Source organism: Cryptomeria japonica, chromosome 8, assembly GCF_030272615.1.
Source record: "Cryptomeria japonica chromosome 8, Sugi_1.0, whole genome shotgun sequence".
NCBI classification, from domain to species: domain Eukaryota; kingdom Viridiplantae; phylum Streptophyta; class Pinopsida; order Cupressales; family Cupressaceae; genus Cryptomeria; species Cryptomeria japonica.
The window spans coordinates 497,032,907-497,057,151 of record NC_081412.1 but is presented as its reverse complement, the minus strand read 5'-3'; positions in this window follow the sequence as shown (position 1 = coordinate 497,057,151).

The window sequence follows — 24,245 nt, the reverse complement described above, 5'->3', positions numbered from 1 at the left end:
GCTACCATTGGCAGGCATCGCCTTGCCATCTTTTTTCTTACTCGAGGTGGATTTATTTTTGGAACCCACGGGTCGACCCCGCCTGTTAGCTTTAGCACTGTTACTATTTGGGGCATCAATGTCATCCCCAGATTCATTCTCACCCTGCGTAGTAATCCCAATGGGAGTGTCATTGGGGGCTAAGATAGTGGGGGGGGGGGCAGCATTCATGTCGATCCAGGGCACATGTGTGGGAACAAAGGAAGAGTTTTGATCAACACCAGAGTTGGCAATGATACCATGGAGCACATCATCATTGCCAAGCTCCTTGAGTACAATCGAGGGAGTGCTCTCACAATGATCAGTAGTGACGCTATGGGAGTCGGTGAGAGCTGAGGCTCCAAGGTCAACGTAGAGAGGGTTATCCCTTAGGGAGGGCATAGCTTCATCGACTGTCATAGTGTCATTACTGATCATAGCAAGGGCATCAAAGCAGTTTTTAAAGTCAGAAGATTGATCCTTAGAGGTAGAGGCGAGAGCCGGAGTGGGGTCCTGATGTTTAGAGTGATCATGATCTACTATAGGTCCATGAAAGACAGGTGATTTCACATATCATCTGTGCTTTTTGATTCTAGAGGAGACCATACGGAAGCCCTCTTCTATATACTCCTCCAGGGTTGTGTTAACAGAAGCAATAGGAGGAACAAGGTGGGGGGGGAGGGGCAGAGAGGCATGCCTCTGAAACGGGTATTCCCTGTTCAGGAGTGGAGGAGGATTCCACATTAGGGGGCTTGGGGTTAGATCCCTTAGCCTGGTTTTTTTTCGTGTTTGTCGATCTCTTAGAAATAATGGGGCAATTTTTCTAGATATGGCTGTCCTTCTTGCAAAGAAAGCATGCGTTTATGCCTCCTAGGAATTCCAGAGGGCACGGGAAGGATTTGTCCTCAATATTAAATCTAAGGATACTGGGCAGATCGATCCCAGGCTTAACAGATAAGAGAATCCTAGCATCTAGGTGTGGCACAAGCCAAGGTGAGTCATCCATCTAGATGAATCTACCCAGCAGTTCAACCATTTGCGGGATAAATTTCCATAAGAAGCGAGGGACGTTCTTCAACACAAGCCACCTAGGGCAAGACAGAGCTAATATTTCTTCAGCATTAGCTTCAGGGGACCAACCTAGGGCATGGAATGAGGTTTTACCCATGTTCCAATAGACCTTTTTTAGAATTTTGACCTGGGTATCATGCAAATTAAAAAATATAATGAACAAACCTTTCTGCAATTGTCTACAAAAGGAAATACAAAAACCTAGTTTAATAGTCCAGAAATTGTAAAACCAGTCATCCATAAATTTTCTTGGTGGGTATCTATCAATGTCAACGCAGGCAAAGAAGATTGCAGTGTCCTTGAGCCTAGATTTCTCACTAGCAATAGCACTAGCCATAGATTCATTTAGAGAAATGGAGAAAGAAGTGGAGCCATCACTAGGGTTCTTACCTTTTGGATTGGCTCCATTACCCCCGTCCATTGCCATGAACCTCGCATCTTGCACCACCGAACTAGCGCCCCCACCAGCAACCTCGCAGAAAGACTATTTGGGCGGAGAGGAAGGCAGGGGACCAAGCAGCGGGGAAGAAAATTGGGGCGAGCCATCCGTTTCAACCTCCATAAAGGCTATGCACGCTCGGCTAGGGAGGAAATTAAATGCAAGCAACAAACAGAAATAAATGCAACAAAATAAAGAAACGCAAGGAAGAAAAACTCAAACCCTGCGGAGGAGGGAGACCTCCTCTAACGACCGCCACCTTAGGGGAACTTTAATCCACATTAGCGATGAAGTACAGACTGCTGAAAGTTCGCATCCTCCGTTGTGGTTAATCCTGATATTTTTTATCCAGAAGTAATTTTTCAAATAAATACATGTCATTTTTGTTTCGATTCATACCATCTCTCGATGCTGCAGGAATGCTGTTGTTAGCCAAAAGAAGATTGATTTCATCTTCCTAATTTTTTGATTATAAATCTGAGTCCCTAATTATATTTAAAATATTTGTAGTTGTTTTATAATTATTTTTATTTTTTTTAACATACGGTAATAAGTTACTAAGTTAGAATAATTTTTTTTGTATGTTGCAACCCTAAAATTACATAATTATAAAATTAACATAAGCTATATAAAATTTTGCTTCTTATTCTAACTTGGAAAAATTTGAATCCTACTTTAATTTTAAATGTAAAGTGTAAAAACAATTTAAATGAACATATTTTAGTTATAATATTATATATTAAATTATTAGTATTATCATATAATAATTAAATATAATGATCAATATATTTGTAATAAAATGTTACAATGCATTTTGATAGTTAAAATAAATAAATTACAATCTTAAAAAAATGTTTAAACAATTGTTTCATGATAGTAGATGTGTCAAATTTTTAAAAAATGTTAAATAATTGTTTTGGCTAATCAAATAATTATAAAATATATTTCTCTATTTTATAACTTAAATAATTTGCTTTGAAAATATATTGAAAATCAAATTTATAACAAAATAAAAAATACTATATTATAATTAATCTAAAAAATATTTTTAATCACTAATTAAAACTATGAAATATTGTAATAGTACAAGCCTAAAATAAGTACTGAACAGAAGAGAATTTTTTTTTTTAATCATTGAAGATTATTTAATTTATAGGACAACTTGACTGGATAACCGTGGTAAAAATTTTACAATCTAACCCTTGATCAAGAAGCAGGGTTCGAACAACCCAGATAATCCTCTGCTGTACGTTTAAAAGGTAATGAGGGGAGACTGAAGCATTGCTTTCAACTAAAGGGGTAAAGAGTGTGAGTGTGTTGAATCATGGCACTGGAAAACTGTACTCAGATCATGGCATCGAGAATTTGTAAAGAGATCATGGCATCGAATAGTTGTGTTCAGTCTGTTCAAGTTGTAACCATAGTCTTATTGGTGTTATCAGTAATTTTATTTATTTTACTCATATTGAGGGATGCAGTGAAGGGCTTGAAGATTAAAGCGCATTGGATTCCTGGTGATTTTCTTGTGCTGAGCGCTTTGACAATCCAACTGCTAAACTTGATTAGTACTCAGGGCCAGCCCTTGAACTGGCAGCAGAGAGACATTTTATTGGTGGAGTTTTGGATGATCCATACCAGTCGAATAATGCTGTCTGTTGTTATAGCTTATTTGATGCCTGCAATGGCCAATCCCGGTGCTGAGGATTTCTGGGGTAAGATTACATCTTTGTCACTGACTGTCTTTCTTCATGTAATATCTGAGTTGTATTTCATAAATCCCGACTCTAAAAATGAGATCTTAAAGAGCCTATGGCCCAGACAGCGAGGTACAAGCATTCGCCTCTACTATATTTTGGCGGCGATAATATTCTCCTCCTTTGTTTTGCTCCTCCTGCTTCTTGGTTGCGCTAATATTGCAGGAAGAGGCATTGAGCGCATCGTAGCTAAAAAGATTCGTCTTATTTTCAATGGGCAAGTCAAGGATCATCATCATCAACACCACCAATCTGATGGAGGAGTGCGGAGAAAAGAGGAGGATCATCATTATCAAGAATGTTGGGAGAGAGTAGAAGATACAGTGCTGAAAGCGTGGATAGTTGTCCGCGCCTACTCTCTTGACTATGTCATTGCGAGGTCGGCCTTGGCCTCCTCCGCTGCAACCATAGTCACACTTCAAATTGCAATTACTCTCCTGGCAGGGGTTCGCAATAGTCCCCAACTGCTGATATGCACTCCACTTGATAGGTTAAGGTTTACTATTACTATGATGCAATGTGTATTCATCTTGATAGGCTGGTCAATGATTCTCTGGAGGTGGGTTACTGCAGTGGCTTATTACGGAAATGGAAATTGGAGTAGCTGTTTTAGGATAGAAGATTTCTGGACACGACACCTGAGAGAGTTGCAAGAGGCGGAAAAGAACGAGCTGACGCAGTCACAATTGCTTCACGCCAAAGTTGAAAAGCTGGTTGTCAATCAGTCGACACAGATCACGCTACATAGATATATATTGTATGCAGTGATTGGGGTCCAGTGGTTCACGGTTTCCTTCAGCAAAGCCTGTTTGCTCGGGTCTAAGATACTTTTCCACAACAAATTGACGGGTAAATTGCTTTCCTTCATATTATCCAAGCTCAAAAAAGGCGATTTTCAATATTACGAAGAAAAATTTAAGGGTGTGCAGATGTTAGGGGAGACTACAGAAAGCCTGTGTTTATCTAACCGCAACTCCATTCGCAAGGCCGTGGACCTCATTTCTCGAGCCAAAAAGGACAATGAACTTAAGTATCAGCATCTGGTTGACTTTGTCGCTACCAAGAGAACGGGCCGCGGTCTAGGGTTGAGCTGTTTAGATCCGCGTAAGACTCAGACAGGATTGAAGTATCTGTGGAAGAGAAACCCCATTGATATGAGTAGAAAACCATGGAAAATGACAGCAGTGTCCCTGTTGAGTATCATCGTTCAGCTCTCTCCAGTTTGTGCTGAGACGGAGACGGAACACCCTTCCACTTCTCGCTTTTTTCCAACAAAGGTCGTTAATGATTGTTTGGATGCATATTCTCAAGCATGGGAAATCATAGATTTTGTTGACAAGGCGGATACAGAGATCAACAACGAAGCAGCCGACGAAATCACTAGCGAGGCAGCCGACATGTACTTTCGTATGGTGCGAAAGAAAGGGTTGTTTCCGGTTAGCGATTCCGGGGAAGCAACACTTCCTCACAATGTCACTGCTGCATTGACCGAGCTTAAAAAGGAATGTAAAAGCAAAACACAGACGCCGGGATGTGTAAAGGCATTAGGGTCAAAAAGTAAGGAGAAAACACCCACAGAACGATTTCCAAACGGATGGAAGGCCGACGACTCCATAGACTGGAAGGCAGAAGCATGGGCCAGTGCCGTGTACAAGTTATGTAACAGCATTGAGTGTAATGAAGAAACTGATGTGAATGATCTACTGAAAGAATTAGAGAGCTGCTTGGCAGATATAATAAACGAATGCCTGGGGCAATTTCAGCATCTCCTCTTGCTCAACTGCAGGAAATGGGCTTTAAAAAGTGATGAAAGAAAGATTGCCAAAGCACTTTATACAACAGGAAAGGCAAGCAAAATCATGGATTTGCTCAGATCCAAGATAGCCGTGAAAGAGGGGATCGGCCGAACAATAGATCCACATTTTGTATAGTTTTCTTTTATCTGCTGTTTCTTAGGCGTGACTTAGCGAGTAGGATTTCGGTGAGTCAATAAATTTAGGAGCTTCTGTTTGCCGTCCCTTCCTGTTAAGGCAGGGCAGTACATAGGTCGTCATTTCACTAGGGTTATTCGATGTGTGTTGTTCAGTTTGTTGACAAGCTGCAATGCTATGGTGTATCATTTCTATTTTTTTTTTAAGTTTGAAAGATGCTATTTTTCATCGATTTTAGTCTGTAATGGGAAAGTGTGAATTTTTAAATAGATTTTGATATTTTTTTTTGGTTAATGTTTGTATGCGATTTAACTACTTATAGCTAAGGTTTTGGCTTCTGGGTAGTAGCAATGCATGTTGTAGGATTAGTGCACATTTCAGGGTGCTGCCCAATACCTACTTAAAGATGCTCCAATAACTGTCCACTCAAAATTGTTAGTTTTTGTGGACAAATGCCACACAAGTTGTGCACAAATATCCCAATAGTGGTGCACAAATGGTCCGATTATAAATAAAAAGGGGTCAAAAAAACTAAAAAATGATCGGCTATTGGTACATGTGAAACTTATTAATTTTTCTAACTCCTTTAAAATTAGTAATTGGGGGGTTGGGTGCACAAGGAAGGATTGGTTATTGGAACACGATCCACCATTGGTGCTCTTCCCCTAGTAGTTTCAAGAATTTTTTTCTTTGTTTAATATAAGTTAAAAAAAAGACCTTTATGTTTGAAGAAAAAATACATGATCATTAGGAAATAGTAAAAAAATATTATAATTAAATAAAATGTTACTTGACCTTCAACATCACCTACCACTTATCCTCTTCCTATTTAATTCTCCACTTTGATCAAATCACATCCTTTCATCTTGAATCTTCCTCTCCCTTTTAAGACTTGTCAATATGCTAGGACTTAAAACTATGTGACTTTATCCTAGTCCTTCATTCAACCTTGTAGCTTGAACTTCATTCTCCTCCCAAGGAATATATATTTTATGAGGTCACCTTTCCCATTTGACAACACGATTTCATGCTAATTTCATACAATTTTTATGAGCTAATAATTTAGTTAGACCCTTAGGTTGTCAATCTAGTGGCATGACTACAAGAAGCATCTACTTCTCCATATTGAAGCTCATCCAAAAACTAATGATGAAGGTATAAATGTTATTTTCCCTTCGATTGAATTTTTTGTTAGTTTTCTCCAACAAGAGTAAACATCTTTTATTTCAACTTTAGACTATATTGTATTATTGATCTACTTGGTTTTAACTCATTTTGAAGGTACAAATTTTGGCAACTTTATTAGGGACTGCCCCCTTATCTAACTCAAATATTATCAATTTTGTCTATATATTTTTTCACTAATATTATTCCAAATGTTCTCGCTCAAGATTTTTTGAGTGGTTTTGGTCCAATCATGTTCCATGGAAGCATTTTTTGTTTAGAAAAAGTGGTATAGTTACATTTGAAGAAGCCAATAAATAAATTTTGATATATAAAATTCTTTTCTTTTTTGGGGAGGGGCCCAAAATAAATTCGCATATGGATCCACAAAACCATACAAAATCTATATGACCATGTAGTCTTGAAATAACCAAGATCTTAATGAAGGTAAATCATAGACACAATAACAACCATAATATGAGCAAAGTCAACATGTTAATAAGATGGAGAAAGAGAGTACATACAACTAGAGTGATTGGGTCGAATCAAAAGTTGAACCAAACACTCAATGAGTGGTGCCGAGTTGCCTCTCACTAAACTAGCATGAGTTTCGACACCTCTCTAAGCAACTACTAAATGATCTTGACAACTTGCATGAACAAGTGTCTAGTAGATATAGATGACTAAGTAGTCTTAAGTAAGCCTAAGCATAAATAAGTGAAATAAATATACTAACACCCCTCTTAAGCATAATTTAGGAGGATTAAAAGACAAAGGGGCCTCGACTACTAGCCTGGTGAGGTACCCATGTACAATGAAATCTCTCATAAATGGAGAAAGATAGAAAAATCAGTGGGAAAAAACTATCCTCCAAAAAAGAGATAAGAAGAGAAGAAGCCTAGAAGGCCCCCCCAAGGATGATGATGTTATTGTTGTAGATTGTACACCAAGAAGATCTCATAGATGAATTAACTTTCTCTCTGTGAAGGGTTTGGTGAAGATGTCAATAACCTACTCTAAATACTAGCAAAATACTAAGTCAATTATTTTCCCATGAATAAGCTCTCGAATGTAATGCATTTGAATCTCTATGTGTTTGGTTTGCTGACGTTGAACCAGATTCCTGCATATCTATATGGTGTTTTAATTATCATAATAAATAATTGTAGGTTGACTGAAAGGTATACCAAACTCAGAAAGAATGCCTTAATGCCACATGGCCTTCGTACCTAAGTTAACAACCCCCCTGAACTCTTCCTTTGTGGATGATAAAGCAATAGCATTCTTCTTTTTTCTATACCAACTGATAGGACCTGAACCAAGTGAAAAATTGTAACCTGAAGTGGACTTGTGATACTCTGTATCACTTGCCCAATCTAAATTTATAGAACCAACCACCAAGTCAATATACGAACCTATTGGATATTGTTGGATGAATACTACAAATATGTGCTTATGAGATATCTTTGAGTATTTGAGAGATGTGTTGTCATTGATGTCAACATATTTTCTCTATCTAGTATTGTGATGCAGTGAAGTTCAGTTAGTTGGTTTATGTTGTATATTGATGATCAGTGTTTGTGGATTAAAAGGTTTGCAGAGTGATATCTCTAGTTGATTTAGTGCAAGTGTCAAAGGTCCGCATGAAGATTTGAGTGAGTTATGAGTATCTATGTTGTGGTCAGTTTCTCTTTTGTTTAGTATTGCTAGTGTTCAATATTTTGATTTGCATTGCTCCACATTATTATATCTTGATATATGGATTTGAAATTATGTTTTAGACATTGATGTATGCCCTCAATTCAAATGGTTCATGGTTTAGAGCTTCGCAAGTTATTTTTCCAGGTTGACAGCCAGTTCAGTTAATTTTTTTGAGTTTTGATATGGTGACGTGATTCTAGTAATTTGAGTTGGCATAGATGTTGTCGTGGTAATTCATGATGCTTGTTGATGTATCTAGATTGTGTGCTATCCCTATTAGAGGTCGGCATTGATTGGTGAGTGTGTTATTGATGATTTTCTCTTATACAATGGTATTATCCATGTCCTTGGCCGACATGATGCTTGTAGCATGTTGTAGATATCTAACGCATGATTATTGGAGGTGTTTCATATTCAAGGTGGTGGTTTCTTGACCCAGGTGCGGAAGGAAACTTCCAAAATTGGTTGGAAGGCTAGGGTGAGTGTTCTTAGTTGTTGAACAATCTGAACCCTCCTTAGGAAGGGCAGTAGGTGATTGGTTGCACTGGTGTGTGTAGAACCCTAGTTGTGGGGTTGTGATAGGCCTTAGTACCTTCTAGTTACCCACTTTGTATCAAGTCTGCTTGTGATATTATAGCATGTATGGTTATATTTTTGCAATTAGGTGATATGTGTTGAGTCAGCCTAGATGATATTGATCCAAGGTTGATGTCATGTATAAATAAATGTAATATCTTTGTAATTGAGTGTGTTGTGCCATGGATGTGTGGTGTCTGAATAATGTATTGATCTTTTGGAGGTAGAGCAGAAGTGTGAGAAGAGGAAGTTGTTTGTGCTTAACCAAAACTATAACAAGGCACGAGGAGATACTATTATATCAGTTCATGATCTTTCTAATATAATTTGAATGTGTTTGTAAGATAGTGAGCCTTCCCAATGTTGTTGACCTTTGTTGTTTTTAAGCAATGAGCTCTAGGCAATGTTCTTGAATGCATGTGCATTCCCCATTGTAATATTTCATATACTTGTAAAAAGGTATCATCATATTGTGGGTGGGTGTCCACCATGGTTTTTCCCTTGACCGGGTTTTCCGCATCATAAATATTGGTGTTATATGCGTTCATAATGTGTTTTTAATTTATGCTTTCATTTTTAATTATTATATATGAGATTAAAGTAAGTTGTTGTAAGTTTTGGTGACAGCTGATTCACTCCTCCCCTCTCAGTTGTTTTCCCTATTTTCATTAGAACCAACTCTTTAGTAAATCCCAAACCAAAGAGTACCATGAAGATAATGAAGGATCCTCTTAACTGCTTTCCAATGCAACTCATGAGGTTCCTACATAAATCTAGAAACTATACAACTGCATATGAAATGCTTGACCTAGTATGACTCAAGTATATAAGCCTACCAACTAGTTGTTGATACAAGGTAGCATCAACCAATGATGTAGTACAAGAAGTCTCAAGCTTGACTCTATGTAGAAAGGTAGTGGGAGATGGTTTACAAGTAGTCATTGAAACTGAGATTGTAAATCAAGAGTATACTTAGGTTGAGCAAGAGTAATCTCTGAAAGTGACTGTGAAATATCAATACCAAGGAAGTAATGCGATGAATCCAAGTTTTTCATGGTAAATCTAGTGTGGAGTGATGTCATTACTGCTGGAATGGTAGATGAAGTACTCCTAGTAATCAAAAGATCATCAACATATAGAACCAATATCAAAAGTGAATCATCCTGCCACAATAGGTACACATTAGAATCTGAATGACATCTAGTAAAACTTGAAGATAGAAGGTAGGAATCCATCTTGGCATACCAAGATCTAGGATCTTGTTTGAGCCCATAAAGAGATTTCCTAAGTCTACAAACTAAGGATGAATCCTGAACAAACCCAAGTGGTCGGTCCATGTAGATTTCCTCCTTTAGATCTCCATGAAGAAATTCACTCTTCACATCCATCTGGTGTACATCCGATCCATATGTTGTGGCTATAGAAATTATGAGTCTAATAGAAATCATCTTAGCAATTGGTGCAAAGGTTTTTATGTAGTCAATTCTTGCAACTTGTGAAAAACCTTTGGCAACCAATTGTCCTTTGTACTTATCAACTAAACCATCTGCTGCAAATTTAGTGTGATCTATCCATCTAGATCGAACTCTCTTCCTTTCCTTAGGAAGTGAAGTCAAATCCCAAGTGCAATTTCTAATTAAGGAATCATATTCCTCATCCATAGCAATATCCCACTCTGGTATGCATGATGCTTCTCTAAATGTCTCAGGATCAGAAACTAAAGCAAGAAAGGCATGTGGATCCTCATAAAAATTTGTGTCGATCATCTACTTAATCCTATACCAATATATATGCCCTATGTGGAGCATGAGATGTGAGTGTGAAAATATAAACCTCTAATGTAGTCCCTAAACTGGATGAAGATGAACCCTCATCACTATTGTCACTATGAGGACTAGAACAAGAATATGCTATACTCTAATTCTATTGTGAATGATTTGAGTCATCAGTACTGTAATATGGATTTGAAGAGTCCATAATATGGTGAGAAGTGTCAAGTATAGTTTCAAGAGGTGTTTCTTGAACCTTAATACTTCTCTCTATAAAAAACTTTGTGTGGTAGGGTGGAGTAGGTGACAACCTCTTACACCATTTGTATATCCCATAAAGATGCAAGGTTTGGATTGTGGATCCATAGTTTTGTGGTGTTCTTTTGGAATGCGAGCCAAGGCTTGAGAGCCAAAAATACTGAAATGATCAACTGCTAGTTTCCAACCTTTCCAAGCTTCAAAGGGAGTGATACCCTTCAAGGATTTATGAGGAACTGAATATAATATGCACAATTGACTGCTTTAGCCCAATATGTTGGTGTGAGGCCCTTAGAGTGAATCATACAATTAGCCATCTCTTTTAAAGATCTATTTTTACATTCCACAACACCATTTTGTTGAGGAAAATACATAATTTCACATTGTAGATCTATCCCCTCTGATATGCGAAGCTTCTCAAAACTTTTGTTAACATACTTACAACCATTATTTTTTCTTAGATCCTTGATAAACATTCCTAATTATTTTTCAACAAGAGTTTGTAATCTTGAAAAGATTCAAAGACTTTTGATTTTTGCCTATGAAAGTAGACCCATGTATAACATGAGAAATCACCAATAAAGGTGAGAACATATCTAGGCTTTGTAAAATATGAATGGGGAAAAGCCCCTTGTAACATCACTATGAACAAATTCCAAGACTTGTGTTTCCCTCCATGATTTTCCTTTGTTAAGATTTATTTCTGGATATTTTCCAAGTGAACAACCTTCATAGATTCCTTTAGAAAACTTAACCTTAGGTAAATCCTTGACCATATTATTTTGACATAGTTTCTCGAGATAGCGGTAGTTAAGGTGGTCAAACAACTCATGCCACAATTTACTTACTTCATCTGAATGAGTTAGCAGTTCATTTGGAGAAATATTGGTGGAAAACTTAGAGAAGGTATATAATTTAGATTGGTGACTTGTCTCCCCTATTGCTACCAAGTTGTTGTTACGCATATCTGTTATCTCAACTGAATTTGGAGAAAAATAAACTCTCATGCCCTTCCCTAGATGAGTTATTTAATACATGAAAAGGAGATTAGTTGATAGTGAAGGTACACTTAGAACATTTGAAAATGTTCCTCCTTTAGCTTCAATAAACCCTCTCCCTTTGACCAATCCTAGAGCATCATCCCCTAGGGTGATTAAAGGCATATCGATTTCTTGTAAGGATGAAAACTCAACCTTTTGAGAACCCATATGGTGTGTAGCAACATAATCTATGATCCATGGAGATAAAAATGATGATGATGTAGCAACCAAGGCCTTTCCTTTTAAGTTCTCTTTCTCCTTAGTATTTTCTTGATTTGACGAAGATGCTTTAAATAAATCAGTTTACCCAATATTATTCTTTTTTAGTAGAAAAGTGAGGTATGTTGGCAACAACAATGAAGGAAAATTGAGAGGGGGGGGAGGGGGGGGGGGGGTGAATCAACTTTCACCGGATTATCAATCTTAACCTTAAAAGAAAACTTGATCAACTGCAGTAACAACAAAGATAAGCAAATTAATAGCACAACACACAACACCAAGATTTTGACGTGGAAAACCTGATTAAGGGAAAAACCATGGTTGGAACCTACCAACAATAAGATGGTCCTCTATAGTAGTATGTAAAAATATTACAATGGGGAATGCACATGCATTTAGACACATTGTCCAGAGCTCACTGCTCACAATATATTAACTTGGAAGGCTACAACCCTCAGGGAAGTCTCACTGACTTAAAACAAGATTTAGACTATAATTTGAAAGGACTGAACTGCAATAATAGCATCTGCTAATGCCTAATGACAGTTCTAGTTAAGCATATTTGTCTACAATGCAACAATTATTGGTCAATACACCACACATAAATATTAATTCTATTATTCACTCAAACACCACTCTCTGATAATGTAGACACCACATGGAAACCCAATTTGCATCACTACATCACCTATATATATTGATCATCAACCTTGGCAAGAAGGTCGATTAAACCCTCATCTCACAATTACAAAATTACATCAAACGATACAAAAATCAACCACCAGACTAATATAATGATATAAATGATATAGAATGAACCTAAATAAAATCTCCAAACATGCAACACCATCAAAAATCTCACCAAGATCAACCGCAATACGCTACACCACCAAGAATACTGCATAACACGAAGAATATCACTGTATCAGCAAACACATCAATACCATGCACAATGATCAATGCAGAGCACCCAAAAAAATAGGACATGATCAGGAAACATCAACAAGCACGTTAGAACCATCCGCAATGGTTGCACCAACACCACTTATCAAATCTTCATTGATCAACATTTGAAACTCAAGAATACTCAAATGACAACAACTTAGACTAGAAAGATAGCTTGCAGAGCATCGAATCATGAATCGTTGATATGTGGAGACTGATCATAAAAGTATTCTACATTCATCATGTACCCTACCTGGGGTTTTTGGTAATTTTTTGTTGAAAAAATTGATGTTGTAAGAAAACCCTAAAAATAACCAACTTTGAGTGTTGCACTAAAAATCACTTATTATAAGCGGCTGGAATATTTAAAGGTATTGTAATGATGTTGTACTTATTTAATGGATAATAAGAAAATATTGGACGGTTGTGTTTTGTGGATGTAGCCCATCTTGAGTGAAACATGTTAAATCTCTGTGTTATTTGTGTTATGTATTTTTTCTTCATCTTTTGTGTTTTCTATCTGCATATAATTGTTAATTTATATTTGGGCCAAATCTGCCTAAACCCTAACAATTGGTATTAGAGCTATGTATTTCTATAAATTGGTAGGTGTTGATGACTATTTTGATACACCCTCCAACAGTCGGGTAGCCAATGTGAACAATCACCACCTCTCTTGAAAAAGCAATAAGTTTAGGAAAACTAATTACTCCAAGGTCTCTATAGTCGGGTCACAACGATGATGGGCAGTGGAATGGTTGATGTGGTTGTACCTATTAAGGGGTCTTTTGGTCAAAACTAAATCTTTTTGATTGTTAATGGCTTAACTTCCTCCTTTTTTTTTTGTATTTTTATGATTTAAGCTTATCAGAGAAATAAATTGCGAAGAGTAAAGGAAACAAGAAAACAACAATGAAACCAATTGACTAACTACTTAATAAGCTACTCAATTAATTCCTTGCAATCCAAAGATTATTAGATATTATTTAAAATAACATTTAACAATGGACCTCCAGTAACCTGCAAAATCGTTAACTTCACAAACCCATGGAAATAAAATCACTAATAATATCACCTACCACAATAATTCTCATACACCACTTATGTACACAATATGATTCATAAAGTAATAAATAGAAGATCAAACCACATTGCTAATTCTAAATAATAGACATTACCAGATCAGAGAGAACAACTTTGTCGAATATATGCGTAGATCAGGCAATCTACAAGCTGCTTCTTGTATTAATTTCAAAGAATATGTAACAAAAATAGCTCAAATTCATAACAATCTGCAAAATAATCTAAAATCTCTAAGTGGGCCACAAATCATCAATCTAGGGACCCTTAAAAGCAAGTCCAAATTCTCAATTTATAGAGTTTTCTACACTACTATCTATGAAATAAATCTAACCTAAATTAAGAACTCAAAACTAGGAGTCGTAGTTAACTTGCAAGTTTTTGCCTTTATATTCCAGTTAACTATTATGAAATAGAGGTTGCATGAGTACTACGAAGACCATGCTGAGTGAGCCAAGCTTTCATAGTCATGCAAAATTTTGCTCAAAACTGGAACATAAGCTGGAGCTGCAGTTGAAATACAAAATTGCGAGTCATGCATGAAGTCCTGCTATCTTTAGCAGCTATGTGTTTATATATTATTTTTTAATATAAGATTTATAATAGTTAATAATGCATGCAACTGCTTGAATAGGAGGGTCAACTACATGCTTAATTCTAAATTTGTACTTCTTTGAAACTTCCTCTGCATGCTTCTTTCCCTTCTCTAACTCCCCTATTGTTTCTGGCACTTTTTGACATTGGGTAATCAGGTATGTGTATCAGTTCATCAATGTGACATCAAACTGAGCTAGAGGTCCCAAATGTTGGGCCTCATATGCCTCCCACTAATTTAATACTTGCTCTTCCTGCATGACCTCCGTACTGGTTAACCCCAACACAAAAGCTCTGAGCAAATGCTTTACAAAATTCTCATATTTCAAAACTTCCCTAGGGAGAGGGTCTTGTATTTTTGCCACATCCTTCACATACTGCTAAAGCATTTCAATATTCAATTCCAAAATGTATGTGTAAGATTACAAGTTCTTACAACTATCTCCTCCTAAGAGGTCCTCCTCCATTATTACCTCTTCTCCTAAATGCAAAACTTTTTTCAAAATGTTTAGTTTCCATTCCCATTGTGTAGAACAAGAAGCTAATGTTCCGCTTGCCTCTACTGCCTCTCGGTATACCCTCATGGTATCTTGCAAAAATAATCTAATCTTTGTAGCATTTATCTGAGCCCATGATTTTTCTACAATAGCCACCCGTCTCACCTCCATTAATGCTTTTACTTCTCCCTCTAGTAGTGATGAGGTTGAAGGTAGGTTGTCAGTCCTACAAGAGTCTAGAGGTTTACTCATCTCTACTAGCAATTGCTTATATTGCCTTAGTTGTGCTTTGAGATCTATGTTGGAGGCATGCTCCTTCTCTATGTGTCCCCTGACAATGCTGGTGGTGAGTTCTAAAGTGTCTAACTGTCCCCAATTTGTTTGCATGTTGATTAAAGGCATATTGATTTCTTGTAAGGATGAAAACTCAACCTTTTGAGAGCTCATATGGTGTGTAGCACCAGAATCTATGATCCATGGAGATAAAAATGATGATGATGTAGCAACCAAGGCCTTGCCTTTTAATTTCTCTTTGTCCTTAGTATTTTCTTGATTTGAAGAAGATGCTTTAACAAAATCAGTTTACCCAATATTATTCTTTTTTAGTAGAAAAGTGAGGTATGTTGGCAACAACAATGAAGGAAAACTGAGAAGGGGGGGCGGGGGTGAATCAGTTTTGTTGGCATTATACAAACAGATGAGAATAGTTGATGTTTTCATTGATGGCAACCAACTAGTAACATGGTTTATAGCTTACACTGATAATAGACATCATCTACCGGCACTGACAGGTGCTACAAAGATTATTCTCATCAGCATCCATTCTACAGTGACATAAGATCTTACCGGCACTCCCAGCCAACATGGAAATGATATTGTTTTGTATTGTAATTAATTATTTAGCTGACATGATGTATTGTAAAGACTCATATATGTATGAGATCTTATAGGTCATTTTGTAAGCATGAGAGTACATGAAAAAGTATATATGGTATGTAAGTGAAGTAAGGATATGTGATTAGGTCATGAATATGAGAGTTAATATCTATATATGCATTTTGATGTAATAATTTTATGAGCAAATAAGAGTAGAGCAAAGAGTATAAAGGTTTTATGGCAAAGGTATTTGACAGAGCTTAAACCGGTATTGAATCCGACATTGCAGATGCTATTTTGAGCAGTACATCATCATTGGATTTAATCATCCAATTTTGTAGTCAGTGTGACTCCTTTTTGTCATTGAGTAGTGAGCTCTATGTTGTTGGCCTTCCTACATGTGTAGGCCCCTATTGTATAAGTAATATTTATTCATATTGGCTAGTGAGTAAATATTGTGGGTCATAAATCCCACAAAGGTTTTTCCTCTACCCGGTTTCCTCACCAAAACTATCTGTGTTATGGTGTGCATTGATCTTGTCTCTCTTATTTCTATTTATTACTTTATTGCTTATTTAGCAGTACATTAATTTGGGTTGTAAAATTGCAAACAAGTTTAAATATTTCATTCACCAGTTAGACACTGATTTACTCCCCCTCTCGGTCTCTTTGGGACTAATCAAGTATTTAACAATTGATATTGACGTGTAGTCCTCTATTTGTAGAAGCCTTACAAATTGAGGAAGATTTTGAAACTAGTACCGATGAAAAGTTTGAGACAATAGCTGGAAGGAGCTCTTGAAGATTTAGATACAGAAAAATTGAAGAATATCAAAATGGAAGATGAACTCAGAACTACTCGGGAATTTATCAAAGCACTTCAAGATAACTTGGCTATAGCAAAGAATAAGAGAAAAGAACTACATGGGCAATTGCAAAATAAAGATGATGAAGAAAAATAAACTCTCAGAGATATTGCAGACAAATTGAGGCAAGAGAACAGTAATATGAAGAATGAGATGCAAGATTTAACCATGAGACTATGCAAAGATATTGAAGATAGGAAGAAGAATGAGGAAGATTTGGCCAGAAGATTTAATGAAAGTTTAGATGAATCTCTAAGGCTTAGTTATGAAAATGATATGCTTAAAACTAATTTGATTCATATGCAACATGACAAAGATGAAATTTTGAGACAAGTTAGCACTTTGGAAAGTGAGTTGGTTATTGCAAATGAATACAAAGACAAATTCAAGAAGAGTTCAAATAATCTTGATGATATGCTGAAAAGTCAGAAACCTGATGGAGAAATAGTTGGACTTGGATTTGAACATGGAGAAAGTTCCGCGACTGCAAACAATCATGATTACAACAAACCGATAATGCAACCTAATGATTAAAAATTTAATGGAAAATGTTTTAATTGCAACAAATTTGGTCAAAGAGAAAATCAGTGTAGATTTAGGAATAATTAGAATACAAACTCACCCACTAGTCAATGTTCCAAATGAAATAAAAATGGTCATAACTCAGACAGTTACATAATGAATGTAAAATGTTATGTTTGTGGTAGATGTGGACATTTATCTAATCAATGCAAAACTCAAACCAATCAAGGTTATGGAAAGGAAATTTTGAGAAATCATGTAACCTGTTATGCATGCAACAAGATTGGGTATATTGCAAAATTTTGTAGAAGCAAGAATTCACCGACAAACAATAAAGAATCAAATAACAAAGGCAAAGAGAAGGTAACTGAAATCAAGCAAGAATTTTCAAAATAATGGATTAGAAAGAGAGATCAGAGAGGAGATGAATCTGTCTCTGCACCAACAAGAGATTCTTCATCCAAATAAGGAATAATACTTAGGGGTAAGGCAACAAATTGAAAAATCATGCATTTACCCTCGGTTGATGGTAAGAAGTTATATTTCTTCTTTACCAGCAGAAATGTGGATTTTTCACTTCACCAGTGAAGCATTTATTGCGGTTGTAAGTCAATTTTTGGTTATAAAGTCATTGTAACCTCTCATTTCAATTCACCAAGCATCCAAGCATCCAAGAATTCGAAGAGAGTGAAATTGAGCAAAGGCATTCTAAAGGAGAAGCAACAAAGGTCTTTTCAGAGCATTCAAGGATTTCACAGTTAAAAGGTATTTATCTTTCGCAATGGCATCTTCATCTTCTGTTCCCAAATTCATAGCAAACCGTACTATTGTGGAAAAAATTAAATGACCTAGACCCATCTTCAAGATCATTCCTAAGATAGAAAAATAGGATGACTCTATTGGTGCATTTTCTAAAATCCCTAAGGGATTCGTGTTTACTGAAGACCTTAGGGCATACATACATTGCAACATAGAAAGTTTAGGGTCTAAAGATTTGATGAATATGTACATTAATATAATCACTGACAAGAATGGGGTAGTGAAACCTAAACATAAGGTAGTTGAGGATTTAGGTTTCATAGACATCCTCTGTATTCCATAATTTTCAAATGAAGTTGTCTGATATGTCCTTAGCAGGGTTCATGGAGAATTTATGTGGTTGGACTCAGTATTTAATATTACCAAGGAAGCTATGAGGGATGTTACTGGTTTACTCTCCACCAGTTCTAGACCTGACGAGAAGAATAAAATCCCTAACAAGGAAGTTATGAGCTTAACAAGAGCTACATATGACAACCGGTCACTTAGGCTTAATGACATAAAGAATAAAAATGTTAAATTTGCTAGCATGGTCATTGGATATAAAGTTGGTCATACAAATAGGTTGAATTTTGTGTCAAGTTCATGCATTCACAATGCACATGAGATGATTATTAACAATGCAAAGATTGATATTTGTGAATGGTTAAAAGATGAATTGAAAGAGAATTTGGATAATATAAAAGGTGATAAGAAAGGAAGCTTCAAATTTGGAAATCGGTTAGTGTGTTTAATGCTTTACTTCTCAAAGGAGATTCTCAGTATGGGACATAAGGATTTTGCCTATGATATTTCTATTGGAAAACAGATAAAGGAGGCAATTACTGGTATGGAAGCTAATAGTAATGAGTTGGTTAAAGATTACTTCAAGAATTTACAAACTAAGATGAAATAGAGGGAAAGGATTCCATAGAGCATCATAGGTAAATATGAAAAAAAAATGCTTTGTAGTGAAGAGAGATGAAATCTGGATGGAAGCAGTTACACCTAGAACTGTATGGATTACTGAAATGGGATATGAGGCGGACTCTCACATCCTGGAATCATATGCAAAAATACTCCTAGATGCTCCATGGGAACCAACAAAGAAAATATTTGGAAATGCTAAAACAATTGAAAGTGATGTTGCTATGATGAAGCAGAGAAAGAAAACAGACAAATTCATGAAAGATACTTCTAAGATGGTAAGAGATGTTATAGAAGGTTTGATGAATATATGCGGTATTACTACTAGTGTGACAGAAAGTTAATCAGAGCAGACACCGATAGCTCACATTTCCCCTGTGGCTACTTCTTCTGATTCTAACAGGGACAAGCTAGCTGAATTCAAGAGAGTGGACAGGAAGAAAAGAAAACCATCACCGACACCTTCTCCATCTCCCAAGAAGTCAAAGACACAAAGAAAGAAACAATAGGCTGTAAGAGAGCCCATTGGTCAGAAAAAGAAGGTAACTCCAAAGAAGAAACGGAAACCTAAAGCACCAGATACTCTTACACCGGAAGAGTTGGTCAATGAAATCACACAAGAAGGTAATCTTAGCAATGTGAACAAACTTTATCATTCTTTCAAAGATTCAGATAAGGGCACTATAGAGGAAAGCATTATTCTGCACCTTCACATATACAAAAAAGTTCTTATTGAGGTTGTAGATGATCTGACTAATGATTTATATTTGAGGTTAGAGGCTAAAAGAATGTCAGTAATGGAATTATATAAGAAATTAAAAGTTGAAGAATTGTTGGCGGTTCACCCTATCCATTCCAGGAAAGAGATAGATGAATTGATTGCAGAAGCCAACCGGTTAGTTTTTGTGAGTGGTCACCAACAGGTAAGCCTTATCATAGGAAGAGTGAAGGAAATTGTAGATGAAACAACAGACAAATGAGATATATTTTTTGTAGAAAAAGAGAAGAAAGAAGAAAAGGATAGACAAAAAATGGATGTCTTTTAAAAAGTTATATTAAAAGGATAAAGGTAAAGGTAAAATTGGTAGTGTACCTGATATAAAATTCAAGGATAAGCTTCCTCCACCAGCACATGACACCTCACCAATAATTGCAGAGGCACTGGTACAAACTAACAGTCAATTGGAAGAGAAGGCAGAAGAAATGACCAAAGATAATACTAATCTGGATTCAAACATTCTTTTTACCATGAATGTGGACTCTTAGGATATCAATGTAACTATAGATAAATCTACTAAGAATGTTGAAGAGAAGAAAACTGAACCTATAAATGTTGATACTCAGTAGAAGTTAGAGAAACCAGTAGAAGCAGAAATTGAAGCACACATTGAAATTGGAAAAGAACCTGAACAAAGTATAGCCAAATCGATAGCCAACAAGGCATAAATTAAGGATGATGGTAAGGATGAAAACAAAATTGAAAAATAGAATGAGAAAAAGGAAGAAATGGTGGATAAAGAAAAGATCAATGATGGAAGTAAGATAGCTGAAGTGGTGAAACCAACTGTAGAACCTCACACTCTACCCAACACTTCCACTATGGATTTCAGACCGACTAATGTAACATATATTTTATTAGATTCTATCAGAGGATCATAGATTACAACACCTTAACATTTAAGACTATTGATGATACTTTATCTATTCTGAAAATGATTGTACCGACATGCAAAGTAGATCATATTGATGGATCTTTAGGTAAATTGGACACATTGTCCAAACTCATTGCTTCAAATATTCTAACTGTGGACAAAATTAATGAAGAGACTGTTAAGGAAAGGGTCAATAAGGAGAAAAGTGAATTCTTTGATAAGACTATCAAAGACTGTACTGAGCATATTGATTCTTTATTACCGACACTTAATTCCACTATTTTGGAATATAAAGAAATGTATAAGGAAGAATGCAAGACTCACCACCTAATAGAAGAGATTGAGGAGGAGATAAAGAAAACGCAAAAAGAGATTGATGATATAACAGATAACATGATAGGTTCTTTGGAACTTACCTCAATTTTTGAGCAAGAAATGGCAGTATATGAGGAAAATATTGAGAAATTAGAAAAGGAAAAAGAAAGGATAAGAATAAAGGCCCAAGAGCTGATAAATAAACTTGGTCCTAGATTGGACAACCTTATAACTCAGTAGATTGAGCTATCTAAAGAAACAATTCAAGGAGAAAGATCATCAAAGAAACAGATGCATTATCTGACTAGGATGATCCAGCAGACTGAAACCATTATTTTTGATAGCACTAAATTCATGTAGAGTCTTAATCTAATTTTGGTGGATATCTTTCAGATTGTATACAACTGGTTACAGGCTATGAGGTAGAATTTGGAATTCTTTAATTTCTTTTTGACATCCTTTGTCATTGATGTTAAAGGGGGAGTAGTAGTATGGGAGACAAATGTACAAAAGAGATCATTTGCTCAGGGGGAGCACTCTTATTTTTGGACCAGTTTTGGACTTCATTTTTGGATATCAGTTTTTGGATTTTTCTCAAGAGTGTTGCCATCAATTCCAAAGGGGGAGATTGTTGGTATTATTCACTCAAATGAGAATAGTTGAAGTTGTCATTGATGGCAGCCAACTGGTAACATGCTTTACAACTTACACTGACAATAGATATCATCTACCAACATCGACATACACTACAAAGATTATTCTCATCGGCATCCATTCTACACCGACATAAGATCTTACCAGCACTCCCAGCTAACAAGGAAATTATATTGTTTTGTATTACAATTAATTAATTAGCTGACATGATGTATTGTAAAAACTCATATATGTATGAGATCTTATCAGTCATTTTGTAAGTATGAGAATATATGAAAAATTATGTATGGTATGTAAGCAAAGTAAGGATATGTGATTAGGTCATGAATATGAGAGCGAATATCTGTATATGAATTTTGATGTAATAATTTTATGAGCGAATAGGGGAAGAGGAGAGTGAAGAAAGGTTTTATGACAGGGTTATTTGACAGAGCTAAAACCAGTACTAAATCCAACATTGCAAATTCTATTTTGAGTAGTATATCATCATTGGATTTAATCATCCAATTTTGTAGTCAGTGTGACTCCATTTTGTGATTGAGCAGTGAGCTCTAGGCCGTTGGCCTTCCTGCATGTGCAGGCCCTTATTGTATAAGTAATATTTGTTCATATTGGCCAGTGAGTAAATATTGTGGGTCACAAATCCCACTGAGGTTTTTCCCCTATCGGGTTTCCTTGCCAAAAATGTTTGTGTTATGGTGTGCATTGATGTTGTATCTCTTATTTATGTTTATTGCTTTATTGATTATTTACTAGTACATTAATTTGGATTGTAAAATTGCAAACAAGTTTAAATCTTTCATTCACCGATTACCCACTGATTCACCCCCCCTCCTCTCAGTTTCTTTGGGAATGATCAAGTATCTAACAAGTTTTCACCAGATTATCAATCTTAACCTTAAAGGAAAGCTTGATCAACTGCAGTAACAACAAAGATTAGCAAATTAACATCACAACACACAACACCAATATTTTGACATGGAAAACCCGATTAAGGGAAAAACCATGGTAGGAACCTACCGACAAGAAGATGATACTCTGTAGTAGTATGTAAAAATATTACAATGGGGAACAGACATGCATTCAGACACACTATCCAGAGATTGCTGCTCACAATATAATAACCTGGAAAGCTACAACACTTAGAGAAGTGTCACTGACTTACAACAAGATTCAGACTACAATCCGAAGGAATGAAGTGCAATAATAGCATCTGCTAATGCTTAATGAAAGTTCTGGTCAAGCATATTTGTCTGCCATGCAACAATCATTTCTCAATACACCACACCAAAAAAATTAATTCCTTAAATTGCTCAAACACAACTCTCTGATAATATAGACACTACATGGACACCCAATTTACATTACTACATCACCTATATGTAGCGTCCTAAAATTGTGACACTTGCAATTTCGACTGCATTTTGGTCTTCACGATGGCGACGCAACACGCAACCTGAATGGAGACCTCGAAACTTGCTCACGACACTGAAAACTGCATTTTTCAAGCACCCTGGCCTGAACCTCCTTGCACCCTGCTGTCCCGGGAGGTGGGACCAGAGCGCCCAGTGCCCTGGTCCTTCAGGACCAGGGCGCCCAGCGCCCTGGTCCCTGGGTCCTATTTTGGGCCCGGTCTCCTAAGGGGTCTCGGGTCTTTTTGTTTACAATTTGGAAATTAACTTTCCTGGTCAGCCTAAGGTCGGGAAAATCAGTCTATCAGCCCTAAATGACAAGTATATAAACTACATTTTCCTCTTTCATTCGACATGATGGGAAAAAGCGTGGAAATTATACTCAAGCATTCAAGCATTCAAGCATTCCTTCAAGCAATTGATCATTTCAAGTCTCCATTCAAGGCTAAGTGTTGCATTCAAGTCAAGGATTCAACCATTGAAGAGGAGATCACATACTACATGCTACAACATACAACATACAACATCTATACCTTCGCACATAAGGATACAAAGATCCTTAGAACAAGGTATTAGTACTTGTTTTACAGTCATTTACATTTACAGCACTTGCTCATTTCTTGGTTAATTCCAAAACCGGGGTTTGACCTAAAGGAAAACCCCTAATCCCTAACCCCCCAATCGTCTTCGCTTTTCTGTGTGTAGGTTGCAGGTACGTGGTTGAAATTGAAGATCTGGAATCCTTGTGCAGAGATGAACAGATCCCCCTTCGTTTCGCGGATTTTTTGGACGACCGTGGCGCCGGGCGCCATCGTCCTAACAACTTTTGCTCAAATTTGCAAGACAGCGCCGTATCAACATTTTATTGCTAATTCCAGGTCTGCAGCTTCATACTGTATTCCTGTCTCAGTTTATAAGCGAATCTTTATCACTTTATATGCATGCTTAGCTTAATTCTTCTATCAACATTCTTTACAAAAGAGGGTAGCCTTGCTGTCTTAACCCTTGAAACACATTTAGCATCCAATCTTGCATTGCGTGGGATTGGATCTTGTGGGTTTCAACCCCTCTTTTGAATGTAAAGTCTCTCCCCTAAGTGAAAACCATCGAATCCTAGCGAACCTCCCTTCTCTCTCCTCGGAGTTGGAAGAGGGGAGAACAACTAGG